Source organism: Pristiophorus japonicus, chromosome 15 (assembly GCF_044704955.1).
Source record: "Pristiophorus japonicus isolate sPriJap1 chromosome 15, sPriJap1.hap1, whole genome shotgun sequence".
Taxonomy (NCBI): domain Eukaryota; kingdom Metazoa; phylum Chordata; class Chondrichthyes; family Pristiophoridae; genus Pristiophorus; species Pristiophorus japonicus.
In genome coordinates this window covers 137,015,451-137,032,725 of record NC_091991.1, presented here as the reverse complement: position 1 = coordinate 137,032,725, position 17,275 = coordinate 137,015,451, and the positions used below count along the sequence as shown (strand labels likewise).

The following is a 17,275-nucleotide window of genomic DNA, read 5'->3' as shown; positions in this document are numbered from 1 at the left end:
ACAAGCTTAGAAAGCTGCAAGGGTTACACAGAAGAAAGTTACACGGAGCCAGTTAAACTGAGAAACCATATCAGTTGGAAGTTGTTGATGATGATCCCTTAAAATATCACTGCTGCAAGCTCTTTCCTGCTGCTGATCGCTTGGTCAGTTGGTCGTGATTAAAAGATGGCAGTAAGTGGAGCGGCGACGGTGAAAATGGCAGACCATGTGTCAAGTGAGCATTGCACACTCATTGATGTCATGATCTGCCGATTTTCATTTCAGCACCGAGCGCAGCCAATGGCAGTGACGAAAATGCCGGCCGCTGAGGGACTCACTGGAAGCAGCGGAAGCGAGGTGGACGCAATGTTTTCTTCAAAACAGGCCTCAACGGCCGGCACTGAACCCTTGAATTTCTGGGCCTATGTGCTAGAAATTACGTAGCGTCCTGTTTGGGGCGTGAACTTTTGCGAGAGCGCAGTAGTATTGCCGGGTGTGACACAATGATTCAGACAGGAACTTCCCTTAGAGTGTAAAGGGAGCAATAGCGGAGTGTGGGGGGCGGGGGGGGGGGGGGTTGGGGGTAGAGGTGGATCGCTGCACAAGGTCCCGTGCAGCACTGCTGGTCTCACAGGCTCCTTCCCTTCCTTAAAGGGAAGGGCCAATGCTGCGGTCATTGGAGACTAAAGCTGGGAATGGTCGGTGGCAGTACCTGCGATACGCGCAGAGCAGCCCCGAGCTCTCTAAAAATGTGCAGGGCTGATCAATTGCAGGCTGGGAAAAAAAAAAATCAGCACATTGGGGACATAAATAAATGACCACCAATACCTTTGACTCCCGCTCCCCAAACGGCCAGCCGAGGTGACAACACTTCCTGCAGCTACTATTGTTGATGCCCGGCGATGCTGCAGGGGGCGGAAGCGAATATTGCATCCAGAGCGGTAGTGGGCGCTGCGCACCGGATGACATTGTGATCTCCCGGGGCGCTACAGACTGAGGCGGTAAGTTTTAGGGCCAACGCAAACCTGCCATGGAAGTTTGCGAGCGTCGGTGATTTCGCTGTGCCCGTCGGTAAGCCCTTTGTGTCCCGTTATCTCCCCCTGGAGGCATTAATGGGAGGTGCAAAGAAGGCCAATTTCTCCCCCTATGTATTTAACAAATCGAAATTGCACAGGTAAGTATAATGTAGCCCATGCATGTCAATCAGACCAATGTGGCTTTAAGAACTATTGCAAAAGTTATAAATCACTATAGATACCATTTGCTGTTGGGAAAGTTAGGAACTTTATTGTTTATCATATATGTACAATGTGCCTTTTACACATGAGTAAAGAATAAGGATGATGATTGACCTGAAGGTAATATAGTTTCAGTCTGAAGAAGATTGTCTAATTTAAGCCATTGCATATTCTTTAATTCTGAGCTAAGTCTTCAAGGATAAAGTAGGATATTTTTTACCCATTACATTTGCCATTCAGAATAATTTATTTACCAATGTTGAAATCCATCAGCCACCCATTATATAAATACAGTAGAATGATGCTGGAACAAACCTTTCGCAATAAACTAGGTTAATTAAAACATATTTTACATTTCAAAGCATGGCCATTAAATCAGAGTAATGAGAACAATCCCTGGGTCAAAGAAACCTGACAAACATAAAACAGCATTTTAATTATGGCTACTCTTCAAGTGTATATATTCTTTCGACTTCTTATTTAATTAGTTTGCATTGTTTGTTCTATTATTTTCACATTTGCACCTTGTTTCTGTTTGTATTAATTTTTTGTTCCTCTTTGATGTTCTCATCATGCAGTGTTCCTTTCTTCTCGCTACTGTTTTGAGAAGCTGTGCGCAATGAAGGCAGAATGGGAGCAGCAAATATAGGCACTTGAAGTAAATAGACTGTGTGACACATACAGGATAAGAACCACTTGGTTTAATTTATGGATACTCTAGTATTTGTCTTTGTTGTTATAACAGTTATTAAAGTCTATGCCCAAGAACTGAGCATTAATTCTGTAATATGCACTTGGCATGAGCCCAAATCCTAACATTCAGATTCAGGCAGACATTAAAGACCAATTGACTATATTTTAAATATGGGAATCTGCAAATGACATTTGGTGAGATCGGGCAAACATTTAATGGTGATCTTTTTGACTTTGGGCGATATTGTAAAATGGGCGATATTGATTCAGCCGCCCGTTATACAACTTTCCTAATGAAAAACGAGAGAAGTCTGATATCGCCCATTTTACATTATCGGCCAAAGTCAAAACGACCCCCAATGTGCTTATAAGGTATTTTTCTCTGTTATTTTAATGCTGGCAAAAATCTGTTTATTTTAAATTGGTTAACACCTCTACTAAAACAGCAGATGGAGGAATGTCAAACAAGTGCTTTAACAATCTCTACACTGGGGTGTAATGCAATGGCAAATTTATTTGTTCCCCAGCATGCACCTACAGGTTCACCTTCTCCATCATTCAGGTGAATTCTGCCTATAATATAGCTTTGCTTTTTTTCATTTGGGATCTCCTTTTTCCCCATAACGTAGTGACTCATACCAATGGTTCTGTTGTTACCAGCTGCTCTTCTGTACCTCATCCACATGGCCATTGTTGCGATGATTCTGCAATTCGGCATTCCCTCTGGGATTGCAGTGCTCACCGGCAATGTTCCCTTTAAATTTCCTTTGTCCAGGGTGGGCTACAAACTCCTCTGAGCACTACTACATTGTCCGTGGGTAGCCTGAATGTTAAAAGTCATCGAACTATCACGGGATTGTGAGCGGCCTGTTTGTTTCAATGCGCGGTGCATTCCAGATAGCTGCGCGGCCCCGCACACATGCCCCGTAGAGGGAGCATTGCTACAGCATGCATCACAGGAAATGATAGTCGCGGAGTTATGGTTTTTCACCCATTCATTTTAGTGGATGGAACATCATAAGCGGCACGACTGCAATTTCCCTGCGAGTTCCACTCCCCACTGAGAGCACTGGATCGCACAATAACCCCGGATACGGTGAACCTAGACAGTGGCTATGGGGGAGCATCACAGCCAGGCATGATCTTGTCATCACCTAACATCCACTACTGGGTAGCAAGCAGAAGCGAGAATCCTGGCAGATATTGTATCCTCATTATATTTGGGATGTTAAAGCCAATTATAGCCCCTCAGCCTCAGCCCAGCTGTGATTGGCTAACTAAGGACAGATCCAGGATTGAACCTGAGATCTTGCTGATGTGTCTGGTGAAGCATCACACCAGCTGGTTCCTTACCCAACAATGCATGCAACAAGCTGGTGTTTTTTCAATCTGTAACCACGAACAGTCCTCAAGTTGGTGTAATTATAAGGGATCACTTTAATTTGAAATGTCTTCTTTCTTGTCCAACTGCCTTTTGAGGGACTCAGGGAATGTAAACCCATCACACGCTTTGGTAATCTGTTCCAGAAGGTGATGAGTCCCTGAAAAGAGATACTTATTGACATCTAATCTTACTCATTGCCACATATTTTATTTGCATGCACCCAGTTCTCTCTCTTGATAATTAGATCAATAATTTTAGTGTAACAGTAGTAATAATGCAGATTATCTAACGTAGATGAATAATTAGTTATAGGGGCTATCAATATACTTTTAGACATGTGGCAAAATGACCCTCTTATCATCAAGCTATCTCTCAACTAGTGTCAATTTATAAATAACCCCGCTGGCAAGAATATTATTCAACTAAAATGTCCTGTTTTTCTTTACTAATTGTTTATCCCAGCTGAGGGTACGGCCATCTCCAGACTCTTCCACCCTGTCCAACTTTGATACTGATCTATGGATTGGTCTTCAGGAGGTGTGCATCCATGGACAAGGCGAGCACAATTCCTCTCATGCAGGGAAACCTGGATCTCAGCTTTTCCCGCGATCCAAATCCTGCAGAAAACCATCGTAACATGGTTAGTTCCGATAGGCAGATGTCCGACTTAAGCCAACTATAATTTTATTTTTTAAATATTTATTAAGGTACTGAACAGCTCAGCATCGACACAAAAGCAAAACGTCAATACCAGTCACATGATGCCATCTCATTTTATTTGCTGCTACCACAACGCAGCACCTATCAACATTCTTGCTAATGGGCTGAAATCATGGATGTCAGCAAAACAAACTCGCACAAGAAAAGTCTGTTCAAAATTCCTAAAGATAACAGTTGCAAATACATAAAACAGCAGGTGACTGAGAGTGCATTACTTGGAGGGTCAGCCAACATCACTAACTGTGAGAGGGTCATGTATCTTTAGGCACCTGCTATTCTATTCAACTCGTGTGACTTTGCACCAAAAAAAGGACTGAAATCCTAATACAGGTATCTGGGATTTTTCACTTAGCACTTTTCTCTAAGATAAATCAATCACATATCCAGCGCGTATAGCCATAACCACATGAATTGGCTTGCTATCATTCCATGGAACATGTACTTTCTTTTTTATTTCTGTTTAGGTGACTTTGAGACGTTTTGAGAAAAAATTGGTTTGATTGTCTATCCTGACTTGTCTTCTGTACGTTGGCCATTTTCCAACAGCTTTTATCACTGAAACAGCCTTGGTGGCACTGAAAAAGCACATTTGTACATTGAAATCCCCTTTCCACTTACACATCAGAAAGGAAACAAAAATCTCTCTGATGGAAATAAGTGACTTGTATGCTCACAAATCGCTATAATCAAATTGGGCTAGACTTTCCACTAGGTGGCCAAGACCCAAAAAAATGGGCTTTGTTCTAGCGATGTGGGATGTCTCAGCCTTGCTGATTGCTGGTACAAGGTCCGTTTTTTTTTTGCCATTTTCCACTCGGCCTTAAGCCGGCGATGTGGAATGGGCGATCTCATTTTCGGCGAAGTCACGATCGCCCACCGAAAATGAAAGTCAGGAAAAAAAAGCTTCCCTAGCAACGGCCTTGTGTGCATGTGTGAGATTTTTTTTTCGGCTGACCTGTTTTACCACGTTTAGGAAGGTCAGGGGTCATCACACATGCTCAGAAGGCAGAAGGCAGAGGGAGGGGCTGGAAAGAGAGAGAGAGAGAGTGTAGAGAGATAGGAGGAAGGTAGTATTTTGAGAGGTGTGGGAGGTTGTTTTGGATTGCTAATTGCTTATCAAATTTACAGTTGATATTCTTCATTACTAAATGACAGAAATAATAATGTCTGATGCAGCGAGAAAGAGGGCAAAGGTTTTCAGTGAAGAGGCCAATGAGGCCTTAGTGAATGCGGTGGAGTCACTGTGGGGAGATTTGACTCGGGGTGTACACGGCAAACCCCCATTCTGTGTTTACCGTAAAATCTGGGGGGAGATCGCTGTGGTGGTGTCCTCTGTGTCCCATGAACCGAGGGGATCTGACCAGTCGTAAGCGCTGGAATAATTTGTTGGGTGCAGCGAGAGTAAGTTGCATTTTAAGTTTTAATGCTTATATTTTATATTTTATATTTTACTGATGCATGCAAACTTTTATTAGAGCATTGAATCTCCTACATTGCATGTAATTCCTTAATGTTTTACTTAAACCATGTTAACAGTAAATTGCAATTAATATTTTAAAAAATAATATGTAATGTTTGATTTTTGCATGTACATTTCTTTTATAGCAATGAGTGTCCTGCATTTAATTCAACTTAGACATTCTATTGTATTAAATAACAACCTCTGACCGAAATAGTTTGTCATTCTTAAATGTGTTATGTGAACCAGCAACATATAAGATTTGAAATTATTTAACCTGTTGTGACATCAAGATACTACTTAGTCCAGCAGCATATGCCATGCCATGCCATGCTCTATTCTCTTTTGCAGAAGAAGATGTCTATCAATAGGGCGGAGCAAAGGCGGACGGGGGCGGCATTGCTCAGCTGCAGCCCCTCACTGCGATTGAGGAGCGTGCGGTCGCGCTGGCTGGCCGTGAGAGCCGAGTGGCCATCACCCGTGGTCTGGCTGAACCCAGCCATGCGTCTCGTGAATAATTTGTAATTTGTCGCACTGTATTAAAAACAGTACTAAAAACTTAAGTATGTAACTGATCTAATGTCCTGTAATTAAAATTCACTTTATTAAAGACGGTATTAAAAACTTTATGTTACTGATCTAATGTCCTGTAATTAAAATGAAAAATGCTATACTTGTAATGTGCTTATGATGTAATAAGGATGTCATGTCAGTTCATGCATGCATAAGAAGCACGGCATATGAAGCAGGGATTGCAACAGTTACAGCTTTCTGGGATAGTTGATAGTCTCTTGGTAATGTTCATAGTTATGTTCTAATGAGATATGTAAAAATGTCATCATGTGTGCTTTTAAGGTAAACCAGATACACTGATAGTGGTGCAGTTGGCACCAGGACCGTCAACAGCCACAACCCCATCGGATTGCGATGAACCTGAGGAGGAGCCAGAGGGAGAGGGGTCTCCCGAGAATATTTTCGAGGAGGACGAGCAGGAGCAGGATTGGGAAGAATGAGGAGGAGCTGGAGCCCGAGGAGGCCGTTGATGTGGGGGGGGGGATGAACTTGCGGTCATCTCCATTGAGAGCGATGAGGCACCGGGACCAAGCGGTGTGCAGCTGGTGACACCAAGGCGCGTCATTTTACACACGCTGAGCCCACGGAGGTCGGGTCAGCGAGGTGAGCAATCGCCTACCTCGGACAGAGTGCTTGGTCTCCATGTGCAGGGAGACGGTCGCGATAGGTCACGACCTTATCCAGGGGTTCGATGGGTTCTCCACGAACTGGAGCCAGTTCAACGTGAATTTCTCCAACTGGTCTTCCGTGCAAACGGAGTAGCACGGGAGACCTTGGAGGTGATTCGGGAACAGACCGCTGCAACCAACGCCTTTCGATATGCGTTGCTGGCTGGACACAGGGCTGCACCCCAAGGTGTCGTGTCAGCTCAGAGTGTGACCCCTGGCACTCAAGCGAGTACGGAGGATACTGTTCCTCCTGACTCGGAAGACGAGCCTCAGGCTTTGGCTTCCACTCCAGCACCTCCACCACGGCAGGAAGTCTTGCCGTTGCCCGCTGCTCGCCAGCTTCGTCTCGGTCTGTAGTGACCAAAACGGGAGGGTGGTGTTAAAACGCGGGGTGGGAAAGGACCTGGAGGGAAACGTGGTCGCAGGTGGGCGGGGGGGGGGGTTCTTATTAATTGTTAATTGTTTGATAGTTCGTTTGTTCATTGTTGTTTGGGGTGGGAGGGAAGGGTATGTTGGGGGGGTTGGGGGGGGGGGGGCCAAAGGGTGTTGAGATTTAATACTTCGTTTTGTTAAATAACATTTTTTATTGAGTTTAACAAGTGTTGTGCCTTCTCTCATAGTAATGTAAATCATAACATTTTAACATTTTAACAATTGTTCCGCATTAGTTGAGCGTTGTATTATTGTTACAAGTTGACGTAATCTAAGCATTAATGAACATGACGGGCCACTGCAAGCAAGGCAGAAATGTAACTCTACGCAAATGCAACTTTTGTTTAACTATAAATGTAAATGTAAATGTGACTATCCACAATGAAAGGTCATGAAAAGCATTCGTAAATGAGCTGCTGACGCAACAGCTTAGCAGCCGCATAACTGCCACTGGGTACTGGTCTTTGGATGGGACCAGGGCTAGATCGCCAGGCTGATTGCCCTCCGCTAGGTCCCCACCTGCCTCTTCTTCCGCCTCTTCCTCCTCGCCGGCTGGCTCTTCCGTCTCCCTTCCTTCTGGAGGTGGACCTGCAGCCCCATCTGGCATTAGTTGTCCTCTCCTTATAGCTAGGTTATGCAGCATGCAACACACCACAATAAACTCTGCGACCTGGTCAGGGTGATACTGTAGGCTGCCACCAGAATGGTCCAGGGCATCTGAGGTGCTGCTTTAGGACTCCAATTATCTTTTTGATGATGTTGTGTGACACTATGTGGCTTTCATTGTAATGTTTCTCGGCTTCAGTGACGGGATTACGCAGTGGAGTCATCAGCCAACTGGCAAGGCCATATCCCTTATCCCCCAGCATCCAACCGTGACCTTCTTGCTAATTGAGAAACAGGTCAGGGATAGCACTCTCACGTAGGATGTGCGCATCATGGATGCTGCCAGGAAATGTAGCATTTACTGCCATGATTATTTGCTTGTGGTCGACAACAAGCTGCACATTCAGGGAGTGAAATCCCTTTCTGCTATGAAAAACCTCTGTGTTCTTTAAGGGGGCTTTCAGAGCAATGTGCGTGCAGTCTATTTCTCCCTGCACCTTGGGGAAGTCTGCTATTCTCGAGAAACCCAAAGCCCCCTCGGCCTGTTCCTCCCTGGTCATCGGGAAGCTTATAAAGTCCATCCTGTGAGCGTAAAGAGCTTCAGAATGCAGCGGTGTGTGGCTGTAAGGGGGAGGTGTGGGGTGTGTTTTCTATGAGGGGGTCAGGTTCTCTTCTGACCAACTTGAGTGGTTTCGAATCGCTCCCCCTCCCTTGGGTTCTGTACTCTGGATTTATTTGGGGGGGGGGGGGGGGTGACAAAAGTGCAGAGGACACTGCTTGATGCAAAGAATTTTGTTTTTATTACAGTCAAAGTAATACAGGCTTAGTACTCTAGTAAGAAAATATAAGGCCAAACTTACAATCACTCTAATAAAGAACAATGCAAGGAAAGGTACAAGGTCAAACTTATAATCACTCTAATAAAGTACCATACACTACACATTCAAAGGGGGTTGCAGTAAAATTATACCTCCCACCTCCCAATACCTAATTCTAGCTAGGTTAGACTCCAGGGCAGGCAGGGACTTATGCTTACCAATCCTTTTGCTAGTTAATGGTAGATGGTGGTGTTTTTCCTTCCTTCAGGACTTCAAGACTTCGAGGCTAGAGAAGTTAGTTTACAACTGTCGTGTTGGTTTCTCTCCTTGGCTTGATGAGGGCACCTCTCTCCCCTCTTTCTAACCTCTGTTGAAAACAGTGGCCAGTTATACGATTTCAGTGTTCTAATCTTGCTGCCCAATCTGTTCACAATGCTTTGTATAATTTTGGCGGGCTTGGTTCTTCTTTGTAATATTTTGTCGGGCTCGTTAAAGTTGATATGTCTTGGGTGGGTTGATGTTCGAAAACTGTTTCCTGATGGAAATATTAGTTTGGTAATTGCAATGTCCTTTTGTGCTTAGTCTTTCGCATACAGGCTGGATTGGGCCTTTTTGTGATGTATATGCTGAAATGGTTTGTCCAGACCCATGTTGATGGGGAGCTATCTCTGGGTGATACTGTGATGGTAATGTCTCTTGTGACGAAGGATTTTCAAATATTCATTCTTCCAGACAGGTTAACTCAGTCCTCACATCCAGACAGTTCCAATAATCAAGTGGGCTTCTTTTGTTCCCTAGGTCCGCCCACAGGCTTGAATTTGTCTTGTAAAAGTTCATAATTCTATTAAAGTTTGTAATTTCTTCCATAAGCACTTTAGAGTTCCAAACTTTTCGGTAGATAGTCCCAAATTAAATTTCCTTCCGAATGAGCCCAAACACAGGGGGGGTTTCTTGTGAATTTTGCTCTCTGCAGTGGCGTACTGAGAGATATGACAGATGTCGCCAGTTGAAGCCTGAAAAGATCCCGATGTGTAGAAGGCTAGGGCTGCAGTAACCTTCACCTCAACGGACAGTACGGTTCTGATGGTGCTGGAAGGCTGCAGATCACCCTTGACGAGCTGACAAATCTCATCGATGACCTCCTTCCGGAAGCGCACCTCCTAAGACACGCGTTTTCAGACAAGTTGAGGTAAGATTGCTTTTCCAAGTACCTTCGTTGGCTGTACACTCGCCTCCTCTGTCTCCTCTGGCTCTGTCTATGCATTTCTCTGCCATCTCTTCGATTGATCCTTTCACAAACCAGTGTGTGAGCAGTTACGAGTAATGGTGCAGAAAGCATAGGCCCCATCACAATCAATAATTATTTTCACTTGCTATAAATGCATTTTTCAGTAAAAAATGTCTAATCCACTAGTCTACTAATGTTAAAATTAGAATTAAATTATAATCTGAGTAGATATATCTATACAGGACCCTTAAATAACTTACAACTATGTAAGCACGATTTTTTAAGCTGTCTCCACCCTTCCTCCGAAATTCAAAATGGCGTCCGTAGTGCCCATTTCCTTCTGTAAGACCCGGGAAAAGCAACTATTACCCAGCCTTGTTTTCGGCCTTACATCAGCCCAGCCTTGTGATGGTGATGTGCTGAAAGTCGGGATGGGCCTTGTGTGGACGATCAGCTCGGCAATCATTTCGGCGAAGTTTCTGGCCTAGTTTCGACTTTTGGGTGATAGAGGTCCATTTTGAGCCATATATGGGCCTTAGATGGGCGATGTCAAGTGGAAAGTCTAGCCCAATATGTTATATTATTTGTGCATTAAAGCGTTATTTTGCTATAATTGTTTCAGAAGACGATTTGTTTCAATCTGTTTTTTTCTCCACCCCTTCCAGAAGAGAGGCTTTGCTCTCTCAGTTGCTCTTTTTACTTCTTATGGTTGTGGTTCATTGTTAATTTAATTATTTGACTCTATGCACTCAAAGTGTTGTAAATAGATTCAGCTGAATTTGGAACTTGTATCGCTCGCTAGAGGTCACTGAGAGAATAGATTTGCACCCTGACATCACATTACTGTAACTCAAAGTGATGCACTGTCTTGTTCAACTTTACATATATTGAACCTCATGTATATTCTCGTAAATTTATAGAAACATTTTATCACGCATTTTATTAATGGCGATTTAAAAGAACAATTATTCCTTATCACCGATAACATGATAACTTTTACTTCTTCCTCTCGCTCTACTGCATTTCTTTTTCAATTACTCTTCACAGCCGTTGCTATGGTTTCCTGTCTATTTAAACTACCAACACTGTGAGACTTTAAGTACACATGATGGCGTTGCTGACAGTATTGAGAATAATCATAAAAAGCTTAATGTATATAGCTAACGTAATCTCAAATCGCAACCTCTTGGATCAAGATACAAATCAAGTGCAAAGAGACATTGTATTCAAATAGGGTATTATCTCACTATTCAAGGTATCTTTTGCTGTTGACAAGATTATAAAATTGAAGAATTTCAATTGGTTCAAAAGAGAAAGACTTATAGGATTGGCTGGCTTTATTAGCATCTATTTACCTTGGTTTGTCCTACTTTTCTTAAACTTTTTAAAGGACAAGATAATGCAAACCTAATTTAATGATCATAGAATTAGGTTTGCTAGCCAATTTAAGTCCCAACAGTCTTGAAATTCCTTTGCGGCCTACTTTTAGCACACCAAATAATATGTTCACTCTAATACGTTTGATTTTACTGAAGTTGCTGGCCCATTTAATATAAGTATTTTTATATGTTTTAGAACTACGGGAGATGACTCAGTGGTAGCTCACTCAATTTTCTTTTTCTTTAAAATCAGTTTTCCGCCATGGTTTCAAATAAATGCTGCAAGCAGTTTAGCAACTCCATTAAATTAGTGCAAACAGGAATTTAATGTGAATAGATGAACCAGTGCCCTAAAAATAGTGCACAGAACATTTTCAATCCAATCGGTCAAACCGACCACAACCTCTAAGACTTCGCCAAAGAGTCAAATTGCTTAAAGGGGCAATTTAATCTTGCTAGTGATTTGGTTACAGCATTGGTTAAGTTTCAGTTCCTTTCTCAATTTGCTTTATTTGTGTCCATGGTAAATTGCAGTCTCCATAGGCAAACCGACGTTTCTTATGTGGTGAGCATACAATTTGAGAGTGTGAGGAACAGCAACAGGGTACCTCTGAGCTAACAATCTACCATTTTACTGTCAAATTAATAAATTAATACTGGAGTCCACTTCATCAAAGACGGATAACATCAGCCTATTCAGAACAGGCTAATCTAGTAGTCAAAAAAGAATTACTTACAACAAGCAATGCAGATGAGTTTTTAAATAGTACAATACACTGCTATAGAACTGGAGACAGTTTGCAACGGGGTTAACCAAATAAAGCTGGCTGACAAGTCTCTTTAACTCTAATTGCAGACCCTGATCAAAAATGTTTCTTTGAAATAATCCTGTTCTCATTTAAAACAGAATGCAGTCTTTTTATTAGGAATTATGTAACTGCTATTTTATAGATTATTGTATAGACCAAAGTCCCCAGTGCACAAAATGTCCTATTTTTCACAAGTAATTATTTTGCTGAACAGAATGAAATTCAATCCATCAAACGTAGATGAACAGCTGAGCAATAGGGGCTGAAATTGCCCCTTTTTCTAGCCCCGTTCGAAGCATATGGGGGCATTAACGGGATGCAATGGCATTTTCGTACAGGGGAGGCTAGAACCCCCGGGGAAATTGCCCTGGAGGTTTGGGGTAGGGGCTGTGTCCTGGCAGCTCCGTGGTTAGTGCCCCGGGCTGGTGCGCACCAGGCGATGTCATCGTTGTGCGTGCCGACCCCTCACCGCCCCAGGCGACTCCTTTGCGCCCTGTGGGAGAAATTTCCCCCGGGCCGCGAGGCTGGAGCGGGTGGATGTCAGTGGGCATCCGCCACTGGGGCGCCCCTTAAAGGGGAAGCCTTTAGCGCCCCAGGCCGCCATTTTGATTTGTCAGCTGACTCTTGTGTCGACCCGACAATGGCGGCCCTCGCGTCGACCAGGCCGCCATCGTGCAGCCCGGCACTCTGTTTTGGGTGCCAGGCTGCTGGCCCATTCGATCATGTCCCTGGTGGCCCAATGGTGGCCACCAAAGGGCCTGCAGAGTGCGCAGCGGCCCTCCCCTTTAATGGAAAGGGTGGGGCGTTGTAGCATGTTAGCTACATCCATGTACTTCAGTGCCCCGGCTGCGCCCCCTCACACCCTCCCCCCGTCCCCCCAAGGAAGCAGAGTGCCGGAGTCAACGCTCCGCTTTCTTCGAGGGGCTCACAGCCCAATTCCATGTTGAGGGCGGGACTTCCAGGCCAGGCACAGGAAATCTTACCCCAATCGGGGCGAGGGGCAATTTTGTGACCAAGGTCATGAAGATGACCACATTAGATGTAGGTGGAATGTAAATAGACATCATCTGTGTCTTAGCAGCTTACACAATTCAACCGACAATAGGTGCTAGATACAGTCAATTCCCAACTGAACAGACTTCTGATCAAAGACAAGGGGGCTGAAATTGTCCCTTTCTATAAGGCCTGTGGCTTCCTGAAAGCAGTGGCCACGAGTTGGTGTGGACTGGTCGGCGAGTTGGCACAGAGGGCCGCCAATTTGAATGCCGCTTCGTGCACATGGTGACCCTTTCCCGACTGGCAATGACCCCTTTCTGAAATTGGCCCACGGGAAATTGCCCCGATTGTACATTGCCCCGCGTGAGTGGCACTGCCGCTGGTCGGTGCCCCTGACAGCTTTTTCTGTTGGTGCCCTTTCTGTGGCTTGGCGGCATGGCCGCCCTGAAAGGGGAGGTGGCGCTGCTGGCAACTCCATGTTTTTTTTTGTCGGCCGAATGGCAGGTCGGGCCGACAATTGTGGCTCAAGGTTCGGCCGGGCCACCAACAGGGGGCCTGGCACCCACTCTTGGGTACCAGGCTGATGGCCCAGTCGAAACCCTCTCTGGTGGTCCAGTGTTTGCCACTAAAGTGGCTGCAGAGTTCGCTGCGGCTCTCCCCTTTAACTGAAGGGGAGGGATGTTCGCTGATGACTTGCAGCGTCGGCCACTCCGACCCGCCCCCACTTCCGCCCCGATAATGAGACCACTTACGACCCGCTCCAAAAGAACCCACAAAGTGCTGAATTTCTCCAGATTGGGACAGACGGAGCACTTCAAGAGCGGTGGGTGCAACTTTCGTTTTGGGCAAAGGTCAATTTTGTCCCAAGTAGTCTTGTTCCTACAGCTGAGGTGGTACTAGCTATCACTTTGAAGCTTTGAGAAGGGTTTTTTTTTTGTTGAAAAACTGACCTGCTTTTGCTTTTAAAGCAATTGGTGATGCCAAAATATCTATTTTTGGCAAAAAGAAATATTTTGTCTCAAAATCTGCAAGAAGAATTATAAAGAGACTCATTGCACTTGTTTATTTTGTTAATCACTTGTAAACTGTCTCCACACCTCCTGTACTATATAAAGAAAGACTTGCATTTATATAGCACCTTTCATGACTTCAGGACGTCCCAAAGCACTTTACAGCCAATTAAGTACTTTTGAAGTGTAGTCACTGTTGTAAATGTATATTGTGCTATTCAATGCCTCACCAGTTTGACTTTCTTCTGTAAGTGATTCAATTTATAAATTAATCTACTTAGATCAGTCTGTAACTAGATTAGTCTTGTGCAGCTATTATTATCTATCTTCTGAAGTGACATGATATTGTTGAATCCTACATACTATCGGGTAGCAATTTAACTGTAAAAGACTAGATTGTTTTCCCTTAATTAAAGCCAGGGACACACCACTCTTGTTCACTGCGCACTGTAAAGTTATAAGTTTCAGCTTCTAGAGAACATGGGGTTGCCTATAGAAGCTCAATTGTTGTAAACACGAAAAAGCAACTTGAGAAAGGACCCAAGTTGTAACAATCTTGCCAGCTAAAGTGTGATTAATATTGGCTATAGCATCTTGTCATATTGTTAAATGTATCTGTAATGTCTGTAAGCTTGTAATGTTTGTAGCTCCACACTGTGGATGTGGATGTATTGTGTACTGCAAGTGCAGGGTTAATAATAAATAGAACTAGGCAGATTCCGGAGACTTCCGAGAGAGCTGCCTGCCATGTTAGGAAGCTGTGTGTGCTGTGCTCTGTGAATATATCACATTTGGCGACGGAAGATGGGAATTTTCGGATGATTTAAAGCTTAAATTTTGTGGGTGAAGGATTCAGCCAGCCGACAGAGAGACTTTGGAAGTTTCTGTCTTTGAAAAAAGCTACAAAATCTGAGGTAATATACAGCACACGGTGTGAACAGCTAGAGATTAAAATGGCAGGTGTATTGGGACATTTGGGTGAATATAGACACGGCTGGGAACGTTTTAAAGCGTATGTGAATCGGCTAGAATTGTATTTCATTGCAAATAACATAAACGAAGTTCCAGACAATGCAGTCCAGAACAGGGCTGTGTTGGAATGTAAGAAAGCGATCTTCTTATCGGAGGCAGGTCCGGCATTATATGACATTCTTGTAAATCTGCTTGTGCCTGACGAGCCAAAGGACACAACGCTTAAAGAGATTTTAACGAAGCTGGAGCAGCACTATAACCCCAAACCGTTAGAAATTGCTGAAAGCTATTGTTTCGGGATTCAGAATCAAAAGGCTGATGAATATATCAGTGATTACATCGTAGCATTAAAAAAGCTATCGATGCACTGTAATTTTGGAAACTTTCAAAACCGAGCATTACGGGATCGTTTTGTTTGTGGGGTGAAAAATGATGCGATCAGAAGGAAGTTATTGATGACGGATGACTTGACTTTTGAGATTGCTTGTCAGACAGCGAGGTCGATGGGCATGGCCGAACAATATTCCCGAGAATTAAATAATAATTACGGTCGTCAGTCAACCGAGGTAAATCACCTGCAGGTTCAAAGTAAAAGACGGGCATGGCCGAAAGTCTCAGAAACTGGAAATTCTACCAGAGCGTTGAAGTCGTGCTACAGGTGCCTGGGCCAACACATTGCTCAAAGTTGTCCATACATGAAGGCAGAGTGTGGTTTCTTCTGCAGAAAGACTGGGCATCTTGTGAAGGCATGCCGACTGAAGGGTAAACCAGCGTTCAAAGCCATGCGTCCAGCGTTCAAACCTATGAGTAGAAATCCAAAGAGACGACATAACATGGAAGAACAACAACAGGACGAGGAGATGTTAAAGTTACACGTCATCAGGAGCATGAGGTTAATGGACAGCGATTCGGAAAGCATCAAAATCCACATAGATGTTGTGGGATTCAAGATGCCAATGGAAATTGACACGGGTGCATCCGTGAGTGTAGTACCGGAGTTACTATACCTCGACAAATCGTGTGATTTCCAACTGGAGAAATCCAAGATAGAGCTGCGAGGCTACTCGGGAGAGAAAATTCCTGTGGTAAGTCATATCACCGTACCGGTGAAATATAAAGATCAATTCCAGAACTTGCCTCTAATAGTAGTGAAAGGAGACAAGCTGGCCTTACTAGGAAGAAATTGGTTGAGCTCACTGAAGCTGGATTGGAGTAAGATTTTCTGTGTGGAAGCGAGATTTTCATCAACGGATGAGGTGATCAAGAAGTATCCGAAGGTCTTCTGCGAAACGGGCAGTCCGATCCAAGGCTTCAAGGTGAGTGTCAGGGTACAGAAGGACAGTAGATCGGTTTACTACAAGCCACGTTTCGTACCATATGCACTCAAGGAGAAAGTTGAGCAAGAACTCAAAAGACTAGAGACTGAGAACATTATTTATAAGATGGATCGATGTAATTGGGCTATACCCATTGTTGTTGTACCTAAGTCCAATGGTAAGGTAAGATTGTGTGGTGATTATAAAGTAACCATAAACCAGGTTCTAGAGGGTAATGTCCCCAATACATTGCTGAATATAGAAGATTTGTTCACAACACTGACAGGTAGTCAGATCTTCTCAAAACTGGATCTTACGAATGCCTACTTACAGCTTGAACTAGATGAGGAGTCCAAGTCATGTTTGACTATAAATACTCATCTAGGTCTCTATCAATTTAATAGGCTACCGTTTGGAGTGTCTTCTGCCCCTGCCATATTCCAAGGGGTGATGAACCAGATTTTGCAAGGTATTGAAGAGGTAGTGTGTTACTTGGATGACATACTAATTTCAGCACCAAATAGGCAAATTCATAATAACATATTGAATGAAGTCCTCAAACCGCTAGAGAAGCACAGAGTACGAGTGTCTGCTCATAAGTGTGAGTTGTTTAAAAACTCAGTGGAGTACTTAGGGTACAGAGTAGACAAAGATGGTTTACATCCAACTACAGAAAAATTGGATGCAATTAGAAATGCACCCACTCCCAGGAATGTCACTGAACTTCGTTCATTCTTGGGTCTTTTGAACTATTATGGGAAGTTCCTACCAAATTTGGCTACAGTATTACATCCACTGAATGAACTTTTGAAAAAACAGGTCCATTGGAAGTGGTCAAAAGAATGCGATACAGCATTCAAGGATTGTAAAAGAAAATTGGTAGAGAGCACCATGTTAGTTCACTATGACATATCTAAGGAGATTAAGCTAGCATGTGATGCCTCTCCGTATGGAGTTGGGGCAGTGATCTCTCATGTATTAAGTAATGGGGAGGA

The 17,275-nt window shown here is 43.8% G+C and overlaps 1 long non-coding RNA gene across 1 annotated transcript in view; it reads right to left on the bottom strand.

Annotated features, from left to right (window-relative positions):
- Positions 1-1,274: 1,274 nt before the first annotated feature.
- Positions 1,275-17,275, bottom strand: part of LOC139225878 (uncharacterized) — a 131,221-nt gene continuing 115,220 nt past the window's right edge. The window contains exon 3 of the long non-coding RNA XR_011587169.1: positions 1,275-3,911. This is a non-coding gene — a long non-coding RNA (uncharacterized lncRNA). The remainder of the gene's footprint in view (positions 3,912-17,275) is intronic.